A 13,507-nucleotide genomic window follows, 5' to 3' on the forward strand; every position below is an offset into this window, starting at 1 on the left:
GAACCTCCTCCTTTTATGTTTTCCTTCCCTTTATGGGTTAAGGAATGGGGAACCTCTCTTTTGTTTTCCTTCTTCCCTTTATGGACTAAGGAATGGAAACTGAAGAGGACGCATTTCCTTTCAAATGCTGTTATGAGTGATAAGGATTCATCATCTTTAGGGATTAAGCTAAAAAAGTCGCGGCATTTTCAAAGAATGTAATGCCTCATTATGAAAAGGATAGTAGAGTATAGATAGGGATTAGTAGGAACTGACTGACGTAATAATAAATGGCATTAAATGGGATTGATATTTATAAGCTCTCTCTCTATCTCTATCTCTCTCTTTCTTTCTCCCTCTTACTCATATATATATATAAATATATATATATATATATATATATATATATATATATATATATATATATATATATATATATATATATACATCATTACATACATATATATATATATATACATATATATATACATATATATATACATATATATATATGTATATATATATATATATATATATATATATATATATATATATATATATATATATATATATATATATATATATATATATATATATATATATATATATATATATATATATATATATATATATATATATATATATATATATATATATATATATATATATATATATATATTCTCTTTTCCCCAAGCCAACAAGGACTTTCCTTTCGGTTTTAGTGTGTCTCCAATAATAAGTAAATAGACCCCATGAAGGAGCCAAACCAACCGTATACAACATTACCTAACTCGGTTATTGCCTCGTTCAAGCGAGGCTTTTTCCTTATAAGGTTGATATTTCTCGCCAAGGATTCATAATGCAAATGTTATGATACGCCCTGAGATCTTGAATGAATTACGTACGTGCTAAGGTCTCCTAAAAGTACAGAGTATTTTGGACATATCTTTAAAACAATGTGAACGTTTACCATATTGCTTTGACAGTGATATGATTTTAAGGATTTTTTTTTTTAGGGATTTTTCCATTTTTTTTAATTTTCTTTCTTTTTCATTAGATGGTCAGGGCCAAAGAGACGGTGAACTTTGTACCCAAAAGTGAAGAACGGGAAGTAAGACTGGAAAAGGAAAACAAATGGAACTGTATACCTCAAAGGAAACAATAGACTTAATTCGTGAAGGATCCACCAGTTTTTCTCAATGTGAAATTACATTCGGCAAAAAAAAAAAAATACGAGGAAAAAACTTTACTTCCTAGTTATTCAATTGTTCCGTTTAGGTCTCTCAAATATAAATGAGAAAAACTTTGCTAGTGAGTTTCTCACGTTGGAAAAAACTTAATCCCTCTAGATCTTGCCTCAAGACCATCTACGAAATATCATGTCAAAATAACATGGATTAATTCTGGTACAAACCTTTCATACATACCTTAATAAACAACCTACCGAGAGCGTGCTTTATTTATTTTTCTAACATCCGCGTCTACAAATCAGTCTCCTTCCTCTGCCCCCCCCCACCACCCTCCCCCGCCCTCCCCAAAAAAATATGCACAGAAACTTGCGCAGATTCTTATAGGAACATGCCTACTGTTTTCTCAACAACATTCTTTTATATGGCTGCATAAACTTGAAGGGGATCTTAGAAGAAGCAAATCATCGCACAAAAAATAATTCTTTATTCTATGCTCTTTGAATTGAAATTGTGAATACAGAGGGGTGCAGATTTTTGGCACTGTTTGATAATTCCTCTGTTGCTCCTTAATGGATATATTTCTTTCTTGAAAATGAGGATAGAAGGAATACGACTTTCTAGACACCAGTGGATCCATCTCAGACGATACCGGTACAAATATATTCTCGTACAGCAAATTCTTGCAAGCTAAAATTATGTCTCATTTTAAAATGTACAACGAGATTACGAAAGTACCTCTGTAGGCTTTCATAAGGCGGGTATTTGTCGTTATTCAAAAAGTAATAAGTTGGGAAAATAATGCGGAAAAAATTCTGACAATTACATGGAAAGAGACCGTTGCAACCGAAGCCGAATGGATCAGGCAAAGAACGGTTCGTTAGTGTAGATTTTCGCTGGGGATTTAATAAACCAAGCTATTTTCTAAAGGCAACTCAAACAAGTGAAAAATGCGCCCAAGTTTCATCGGCGCAATCGAGTTTTCTGTACATCGTATAATCAAGGCCGCCGAAAATAGATCTATCTTTCGGTGGTCTCGGTATAATGCTGTATGAGCCGCGGCCCATGAGACTTTAACCACGACCCGGTGGTGGCCTGGCCTATATCGTTGCCAGATGCATGATTATGGCTATCTTTAGCCTTAAATAAAATAAAAACTAATGAGGCTAGAGGGCTGCAATTTGGCGTGTTTGATGATTGGAGGGCGGATGATAAACATACCAATTTGCAGCCTTCTAGCCTCAGTAGTTTTTAAGATCTGAGAGCGGACAGAAAAAGTGTGGACAGAAAAAGTGCGGACAGAAAAAGTGCGGACAGAAAAAAGTACGGACGGACAGACAAAGCCAGCACGATAATTTTCTTTTCAGAAAACTAAAATGTGGTAAAACGGTGTCAACTGTTAAAAGGAATATGAGAAATAGTGTGGACCTCTGAACTCAGCACAAGCGACTAAGGCGATGCAAAGGAACACCCTTAGAACTGCCCACAGTGCGCCACGTATGACAAACTATAGTCAGTTATGTATTACGGTGCTTATAATGAAAGAAAAAATATGTTCTCTCTTTATTACATAATTTGCACTAAAAGCCACGGGGGCACCTGTAATATTTCACAGTTGTCTACCTTTACCAACTCTATTTGTGTCCTCGCTCTAAAAAAAAGTAGAAAAAGGGACCTGATAACAAAATGCCGACTTTTACAAATAATGGACTTGAATTTCCAGACATGAAAAACTCATACATCCTATGTGCACATATATTGTCTACGCGTTTATTTGTGCCTGTATGTGGAGCCATTGCATGAATAAATAAAAGCGTTCGGAGACCACAGACCTTCGATAAAGTTGAACAATCTGAACGCAAAATGGTCTCTTCTCTCGAAAGGTATCTTTCTGTCTTTCGCAAAATATATAATCATTTGTTGTCAGCAACGAAGCCCATCGTTTGCTCAAATCTCTTAAAAATCCACATAACGTTGGGGATAATCCTACTCACAAACAAATAGACCGAAACATAATCTCTTTTATCGGAGATAAAGTATCAGTGATACAAAAAAAAAAAGGAAAAACTATATCGTATATGTATACTGATGATACATATTGATCATTCTTTTTATGACTTCCGCGGAAAGGTAGCGGGGATGCATATTCCCCAGGTGTATACAAGCATCGCACCAGCCCCGGTTTTTTTTTTGCCATGCCTTGAGGTTAGGTTAGGTTGGGTTGGTTAGGTTAGTTTAATTGAACAGTAATTTGGGTGTGGGAAACATAATGAGATTATTTTCAAGAAAATTCTATTGTCAGTTTTAAAGATACGGCGTCCCGCTTTTTCAGGGAAAGGTCCCGGTACTCGGTTACATCTCGGGAAAATGCAACGGGAATCCATATTTCACTGGTTATGAAAAAGGGCAAATAAAATGTTTTAAGGGAAAAGTCCCAAATCCCCTTTTATCGCCCTCCTCTCTTTTTCTGACCAGGCTCTCAGGAAATAGATAAAAAATGGAAATATTTTTGTTCCAAGATTTAGCTGTCCGTAAGAATTCGGATAAAGCAACCCTCTCTCTCTCTCTCTCTCTCTCTCTTGCGCCGAAGTTAGAAACTCTCGAGGATTAGATAGGAAAAAAACACCCTATCTACTCAAAAGTTCACATCGAGAGTTAAAGATATTCATTTCGCTTTTCGTCGCTTTATTCCGCCTTTCTTTTTCCTTCTTTCTTTTTTTTTTTTTAGCTCAGTTCTAATGGGTTTCACTTAAAAGTAACATGTAATCTACGACTTAAAACGGAAAGGAACTTATTTAGCCTCCTTTTTCCCCCCCTCTCTCTCTCTCTCTCTCTCTCTCTCTCTCTCTCTCTCTCTCTCTCTCTCTCTCTCTCTCTCGTGGTTTCTCATTGCTGTCTCTTTGATTTTCCATCATATGCTTTCTGTGTACCCACATCTCTCTTCAACTCTCTTTAATTACACCCTCTCTCTCTCTCTCTCTCTCTCTCTCTCTCTCTCTCTCTCTCTCTCTCGTTAATATCCCAACTCTCTCTCTCTCTCCATAATTCTTGGCGTATCTTTAATTCCCCCTTTCTCTTTTTGTTTGTCTCTCTCTCCATAATTCTTGGCGCCTCTTTAATTCTCTCCCCTCCCCCACATTCTCTTTCTGTCTGCCTGTATCTCTCTTCAAGTCTCTCTGTAATTACCTGTCTGTCCGTCCTGTCTGTCCTGCTCTGATTCTCAGAGCCTCTTTAATTTCCACCATACTCTTTTCTCTCTTTCTCTCGTCCCTGCTCACCTGATTCTCGGAGCCTCTTTAATTTCCACCATACTCTTCCAGTCTGCCTGTGCCTCTCTTCAAATCTCTCTCTCTCTCTCTCTCTCTCTCTCTGTATCTTTCCTGAAGTCAGTCTCTCTCTCTCCCTCTCTCTCTCTCTCTCTCTCTCTCTGTCTGCCTGTATCTTTCCTGAAGTCAGTGTCTCTCTCTCTCTCTCTCTCTCTCTCTCTCTCTCTCTCTCTCTCTCTCTCTCTCTCTCAGTTTAATTTGTCGCGTGGCCAAAGCTGGATTGAAAGACATCAGAGCTAAGTACCTCATCTGGGGTCTTCTCATTAATCCTTTTCCTCGACGTTCTTTTTCACTCTTCCGATCGCTGAAATTCAGCTGAAAGAACGACCGTAATATTTCTCTCTCTCTCTCTCTCTCTCTCTCTCTCTCTCTCTCTCTCTCTCTCTCTCTCTCTCTCTCTTTCCTTTTTGCTGCTCTTCTTTTCTTCCTTCGTTCTTGTCCAGATCTTGCTCTGATGTCGGTCGTTTTTTACGCGAAGTTTTCAGTCAATTTCAACTCATTTGCTTGAGATATCTTCCTCTGCTAAACGAGGGTCGTTTCAGTTGAGAGATTGACTGGAGAAAGTTCCGTGAATTTAGTCAGTTCCGGTAAACGTTGCCATTAATCATCAGGCGAAAGTTCAATCTATTCATCATTCCTTTTGGGAAAATTTAGTCTGTTCGAGAACGATGACTTGGAAAAACTTCCGTTTTGTAATCAAAGGAAATTAATATCCTTTTTTTATATGAAAAATTCAAATATAAAAAATATATATCAGGAAATAGTCTTCGGTTCATTGTTATATAAGATTTCCCATTTCATTTGAAGGGCTTACTCTCTGTTATAGAAACCTTATGGAGACTTATCAAAAGGAGTTTCATTTTCTTTAAATTAGACATCAGTTGAACTAATATGGCTTAAGTCTCCAGTCAGTGGTAATAACATAAATTTTTTAGATATGATGTGACAATAAATGAAACTTACTGTATAGATATATCTTCTTGCTTTTTTTGGTCAAAACCATTTATCAGCTGGTGAGTACCTATGATAGTGTAACCCAAAGTTAAAATTCTTCCATTTTTTCTTTCTCGGCATGTCTCTACTTTCCCTGACTTGTAATTTTCTCTTCATTAAGAGAAAAGACTGTCGCTTTCTCCATTTTCCTTTCCTATGCTTCTCTTCGGGCATGGCTAAAAACAGAAACTCACTCAGTGTTCATTAATAATATCAGAGGCTTTCTATCAGACAGTGAGAAATCCAATATACTTGTACGTTCAAGTGCATATTTTACAGTCAGCTTCGAGACACAGAGTCTCCGTACTGAGAAGGAGGCGTGAATTGCAAACAATCCTCGATCTTGCAGGTTTAGTGAAACATTACAAATCTCAAGTTCCTCATCGGACGGATGGGTATCGTTCTCAGCTAGCACGCGTTCTCCAATGAAGAATTAGAGGAATTCATTTCTCGCTATAATGTGGTTCGGATTCCACAATAAGCTGTAGGTCCCGTTGCTAGGTAACCAGTTGGTTCTTAGCCACGTAAAATAAATCTAATCCTACGGGCCAGCCCTAGGAGAGCTGTTAATCAGCTCAGTGGTCTGGTTAAACTAAGGTATACTTAATTTCTTATTACAAATCTCAAAATCGTAAGTGTAAAGTGGTTAATGATTAGTTGTAATCAACAACTAAGCTTTTGGAGTAGGTTTGTTTTGCACAAATCATATTTTAACTATCATTGTTGAGAACTGAATACCCAAAGAAAATTATTGCTTGCAAAAATTATAATCACCCTTCAACAACTCAATTATAGCTACAAAAAGGCCCTACAAAATGTAATGAAAATCTTCTTTTTACTTATCAGCATCTCACAAATCTGTTCAAATAGTGATAAAATTGAACCCCCCTTGGTTCTCAACCACCAATATATGAGAAAATAACCCTCTCAACATCAGCTCTCCTCACAGCGCTGCGCAGTCAGTTATCAAAGTTTATCATAGAAGCCTAACCAGAAATTAAAAGTCTGTATATTGTTTCTGACAAAGACCAGAAATGTCGAGTAACTTTGTTCTGTTTTTCCAACAGGAGGTTGCAAAAAAACAGGCATTACCAGTTGGTACGATATGAACATGCGAATTCAGCCATTATTTCATATACTGCCATTGCTAATTACAGATCAAGTCGGGGAGGCATCCAAAATAGATTATATAAATAGTAATTTTCACTTGAATAGTAAAATTATTTTCAGTCACACCTGACATCCACTCAATACCACGTTCGTGGAAGCAGAGTAATTGGAATAAGTCCTTTACTAATGCGATATTCAAGCGCATAAAAGCTCGCTATTTTCGAGTGGTAGCTTGGTGCTCACTGACTTTTTTTCTTTTATATGTTATTCTCGCGGTAGCACACTTGAATTTTGCAGCAAACTGAATGCGGTGGAATTTTACATTACAGGCCATTATTTCGACGAGTGGCGCTGGGCATTTTGGCTGTTTTGCCGGAAAGGTAATTTCTCCATTGAAAATGCAAATGGTTTTGTAAGTCTTCACTTTCAAACAAACTTTTCTCTTGTCTTTATTTTGTGAAAGGGATTGTTCAGAGGAGAGTCTCTCCCCGTTGTGTAATATATAACTTTACCTCACCTGATTTATTCTGGTGGCCTTCCTCTCGCGTGACCAATATAAAAATCTAATCACTGAGAACACAATTAAATACATATACTTTCATTCAGTATTCAAAGCTTCGCAACCGCCGCCAAATGCGTACAGTGTTAAATGTCATAAAAGTTCATAAACAAAAATGAAAGCTATTGTTTAAACGAAAACTAATTTCCTTTTACTGGACAAGGTTCGGGTCACTTCATTTTTTTCGAGAGTCAGAAAGCAAGACAAAACACGAATGTTTACAACGATCACTAAGCAAGCCAAATGTCAACCATAATGAACATTATGTTTTATTAGTTAAAATAAAAAAGGCAATGCAAGGCTCAATGTATCACCCCGTATTATTACTCCATTGTCAGCGCGTGTATGTTTGATTAAAAAATCAATATTCGAAGGACATTGGTGGATTTAGCTTTTGTAGGAAATTTCTCCCATTTGGACGTTTATACACACACACACACACACAGACACAATCTCTCACGCACACAGACTTTCATTATGTCAAAACATGTTACCATTATGTAATAAAAACACATTCTCTATAAGCAATACTGTTTGCATTAGCGCAGATAAATGGTAGCCACAAAACATACTACAGGTAGAAGTGTCATTATGTCAAAACATGTTACCATATGTAATAAAAACACATTCTCTATACGTAATACTGTTTGCATTAGCGCAGGCAACTGGTAGTCACAAACATACACTACAGGTAGAAGAAGCCACATTTTACACGGAAGTTGAACGCTAAAGCTCTCGCAGTCAAGTAGTTATTGAATCTTGCTAGAAGTTGGTTGCTACTGTCAAGTGAAAAAGTGAAAATTGCTTGCCCCGGACTTGTAATTACTGACGTATTTACGTATCTGTATTGCCCTGTGCAAGGAAAAGGTGTCACTTCACAACTACTATCCAATAGTAAGCAATTCAGAAGTACGATCTGAATAGATGGTCTCTGATACTTGCAAATGAGGGAGAATCTCAAAAATTTCTTTGGATAAAATCTCTTCAGAAAATTTTAGCTACACACACGCACACACTCACACACACACACACACACACACACACACACACACACATACACACACACACATACACACACATATATATATATACATATATATATATATATATATATATATATATATATATATATATATATATATAATTATTACATGTAATATATACATACATGCATATACATAATTCCTCTATGAGGATATATGAGTGTGTGTACATCTGCATACGCGCCGTATGTGTGTATACATCCATGATTGAACCCTTTGACTTTTCTTGACCTGCAAACAGCTTTTGATCACGTCGAGTAATTAGGTCAACCTCATTCAAGTTCAAATGTCATGCTAATTTTTTTTTCCAGAGACTTCGTAGATAATTAAATAATCGTCGTAATTACATTTTGAATCTAATAATACAGCCGAGCTCATTGATGAACTATCAAAAAAGCAATTAGATTTCATTTAGGAAAAAAAGAGCGCTGGTTCTTATAACAAATCCGAAAGAATAACTAGTTTTTACTTACAATAAACAAAGCCGCGATGTTTTGAAACACACAAACTTCTCTCTGTGATCTTGTCAATGATTATCATATTATTTATGTGGGAGGAAAAATTCTGCTGTTGCAAAATCATTACTCCACTTGTGTAAGGATACATGAGTTTTATTTTCTTATGTGTAGCCCACTGTTATTAATTAACCCAGGTTGAAATGGAAAAATGAAATATATATATATATATATATATATGTGTGTGTATGTGTGTGTGTGTGTGCGCGTGTGTGTATGTGTGTGTACATATGTTATGTGTGTGTATGAGCGAAGACATATAAGAAAATATATGGGGTTTATTCCAAAGAAACCTTCAAAAAAATTAAAACAAATAAAAAAGAAGCAGTAGGGAAAATTATAGGACTGTACTCCCAAGAAACCTACACATACACACACACACACACACACACACACACACACACATATATAGAAAATATATGGAGTTTATATATATATATATATATACAAATAAAAAAATATAAAACAAATATAATATATATATATATATATATATATATATATATATATATATATATATATATATATATATATATATATATATATATATATATATATATATATATATATATATACATGATCCATGAAATATGTAAAGTTACAAGAACAGGAAAAACGAAGCTAGGGAGGAATAAAAAAAAATTCTCAGTACAGATAAACAAATTCCGAAGGTAGCTGATTTCGTAACTACTTTTTGCCTCTTTCCAGGTCGCAAATTCCCGAGATATATGCTAGTATTGCACCAGCCCCGGCTTTTTTGCCGAGACCCTAGGTTAGGTTAGGTTAGGCTAGATTAGGTTGGGTAACGTTAGGTTAGATTACGAACTTACATATTAATTTGGTTAAGGGAAACATAATGGGATTATTTTCAAGAAAATTCTATGGTTAGTTTTGAAGATATGGCGTCCCACTTTTTTCAGTGAAAGGTCCCGGAACTCGGTTACATCTCGGGGAAATGCTTCCGGGTCCGTGCAGACTCGACGAATAAGAAGGTTAAAAAACAGACAATGGTTCCATCTCTTGCTCCTCTTTTCAAACGAAGAACATTCACATTCCGGTAAAAATGATCCCTCTCCAAAAATAAAAATTATCTGTACTGAAAAAATGAATTCCTTGTGAGTAGCTGAGGAAGATGTAAAAGTAAGGAAAACAAACTCGAAATGTGAGACAAACGACCTTTAAATCTTTAAAGAAAAATTTAAAAGTTTTCAGTCAATTTCAAAACCCACTGAACTAAAAAAAATGCAAACATTCGTCGAAAAAGGCTTCCCATTTCACCTTCAAATAAAATGACAGCATATTATCATACTTACAAGCTGAGGAGATTTGAAATTCTCATTCACACTAAGAGGTAACGCAAATACAGATCATTTCTATCTCTCATTCAAACTTTCCCTCGTACAACATCAAGAATAAAAGAAGAAGGAACAGCGGTAAATGACTACCATCAAACATCGAAAATGTTTAAAACGAAAATGTTTAAAACAAGTAAAAAATGCGCCGAAGAAACTTTGGCGCATTTTTCTGTACAGCTATAATTAAGGCCACCGAAAATAGATCGATCTTTCGGTGGTCTCAGTATAATGCTGTATGAGCCATGGCTCATGAAACTGTAACCACGGCCCTGTGGTGGCCTGTCGTATATCGTTGCCAGAGGCATGATTATGGCTAACTTTAACCTTAAATAAAATTTAAAAACTGCTGAGCCTAGAGAGCTGCAATTTGGCATGTTTAATGATTGGAGGGTGGATGATCAACATACCAATTTGCAGCCCTCTAGCCTCACTAGTTTTTAAGGGCGGACAGAAAAAGTGAGGACGGACAGCCGTCACAACAGTTTTCTTTTTCAGAAAACTAAAAATCTCACGGTCTTACGTTATCAACAGATTCAATTTCCCCATTTTACGTAAAGATTTTTCATCATTTCGTGAAATGATTATTTCCTACATCCTAGATGAAAGGCGACATAATTTAAAGCCCTCCCATTAGCGAGTCACGAAAATCCAGTTGGGAAGTTCGAGAAATCTCATTTGTGAGCTTTCAGCGATCCGGGCGAGATAAAGAATGGGTCTCTTCGAAAGGAAATTATATGAATAAGAGCGGGGACATTTAGGGTTCCGTTGGCTGGAAACCTAAATAAATGATTCTCTCTCTCTCTCTCTCTCTCTCTCTCTCTCTCTCTCTCTCTCTCTCTCTCTCTCTCTCTCTCTCTCTCTCTCTTTAAACCTGGGACACGTCTCGGCCGCTGCTGACGCAAGGGAATGGGGTAGAGCTGAACAAAATTTCTTCGATCAAGAACTTGTCTAGTAATCACAATGATATGAGGATTTTTTTCCTAACCTCGTCAGTTAATCTATCTCAGATATTACATCTTCTATACGTTGTTGCTATCATTACTATTGTATAAGAAGCGTTAACCTGTTGGTTATTTTTTTTTTTTTGTATTGCCTGCAGAGTGATATTTCACGTAAGAACAAGAGTGTAGAAATATATATTTTATATTTTCCTTGAGAAGAGGATTGCAAGGAATTAAGGCAGTACAGCTGACGTAAATTTGCTATTTCTCACTAATGTAGGTCCCTTGAGGAAACTGCTTCGGGTAAAGATATTCTATTAAGAATAATGGACGAAATAATAGAGAGCTTGGCCAGAGGAATCCGTAACCCCCTTCTGAGTAATAAAAATAATAATGATAATAATATGAGCTATGTTGTCAATGCTCTGTCTTCCTAGACAGAGTTGTTCTCCGCGACCAAAGCTGACTTTTGAGATCACCAGCTGACGATCTGAACGAATTTGCACATTAATATTTCTCTATTATTTTTTTCTCATTGTGCCTTCATTTCTCCTTGGGTTCCACGTGCCGTCATTAAATGATAAAGGGCATGTCTTGCTGGCCTCTCTTAATTTATTATGGGGTAGGTATTGAATTGCTCAACATGCTTGTAAATAAACTTCCTCAATCTAGTAATGATGCCGTGAGAGTTTACATAAGCCCGGATAAAAGAGGAAGTATAAATTTAACGTTAACGAACCTGCTTTATAAAAAATGTTAGAGACCTTAACAGTCTGATATAAGAGGCAATGGGTAAGAGTAAACCTTAGAAAGCCACATTAGGTAATATTCTTTTTAGGTTAACAGTTCACTAAAAAGATATTCACTGTTAAAAAAATACACCAACAACAATCAACCAAATTGTTTGTTTTCCTTAATACATAACGTTCAATCTGTTTTCAATTTTGTTTATCAGATTACATAGCGAAATAACTTTTATTTTCAAAACGCGAAGGTAAAAAACTTTCTCTCTCTCTCTCTCTCTCTCTCTCTCTCTCTCTCTCTCTCTCTCTCTCTCTCTCTCTCTCTCTCTCTTTTCCCCAATTCAATTTGTAGGGTGGCCAAGGCTATACGGAAAGACATCACAGTTAAGTACCTCATTTGGGGTCTTCTCATTAAAATTAGTTCAAGACCTCTTTTCCACTCCTTTTTTCCGATCTCTAAAACTTGAGAAAATGGCCGTAATATCTCAGTTCCGGACGTTTTTCCTTTTCGCCATTGATTTTAGTCCGCATCGTAAAGTCTGCCGTCTGCTGAAGCCTGACTGCCGGCGAGATCTTAAAAGAGGACTCATTTCCACCTTTGCTGAAGAAAGATCTCGAGATTGATTGTTCCGTTCTAAGACTGGAGATCTTTTTTTTTTTTTTTTTTTGCAATTCCTTATGGGAGTAATAGATTAGTTTTCAAACAATCGAATTGCTAAAATCATTCTTCCTTTTCCTGTTAACGTTGAATCCCTCGCATTTCCTTATAGGAGTAATACGTTTTCAAACAATCGAATTGCTAAAATCATTCTTCCTTCTCCTATTAGCGTTGAATCCTTAGCATTTACATTGGTTAATGTCTTAATGAAAATAGGTTTGGATAAATGAACGGAATATCAAGAGCTCTCATCGACACTTAGAAACAAATAGTACCTTAATTAAAGAAAGGGGATGGATTTAGCTTTAAGAGCTTTAAAATTATTGTTATAAACATGTCCATCTTTGACGATTTTTAAAGTTTTGATTATATTTTGTGGACGAAGGCCAAACCTCCAATGGATGGATCATATGCATATAGAAGTCACATGTTTGTTACATCGACTATCTCCTGAAGTTGAGAAACGATAGGATTGGTCAGATTGAGTGACTACCCACGAATGCCAAACACTGAAATATTCACATGTTTGTTACATCGACTATCTCCTGAAGTTGAGAGACGGTAGGATTGGTCAGATTGAGTGACTACCCATGAATGCCAAACAGTGAAATATTCACTACATTGGAAAGGTAAACTACATTGTGGCTGGTCGGCTGTGGTATGCAAGACCACTTAGGGAAGTCAGAACATATGCTCTAGTGACCAATTGTGAAGAACCCTTCATGGAGACATGGACATTGTGGAAGTATCCCCATTCCAAAATCAATACTTTGGAAGATGCAAAAGAATTAGTTAAGGAATCCTGACAGAAAAAAAGGCCATATTGAGGTCTGAAAAGCCAACAGAACCATTATATGGATCCAGGTTATGTTTTTATCCAGAATCTCATTCAATCACACAGGAAAATATTATTTTCACGAAACTATTGGAAATAAACAGTCTGACCGGATTTGATTTCCTATACTCATTCTAAGAATTCTGCATTAATTTTGAAGACACATTGCAAGAAATATTTAGAATAATTATTGATCATTAAATTTGCTAGAAAACACCCCTTAAGCCTTTAATTTTTTACAGCGTATAATGAGGAAAATATCT

Source organism: Macrobrachium rosenbergii, chromosome 14, assembly GCF_040412425.1.
Source record: "Macrobrachium rosenbergii isolate ZJJX-2024 chromosome 14, ASM4041242v1, whole genome shotgun sequence".
Taxonomy (NCBI): Eukaryota; Metazoa; Arthropoda; class Malacostraca; order Decapoda; family Palaemonidae; genus Macrobrachium; species Macrobrachium rosenbergii.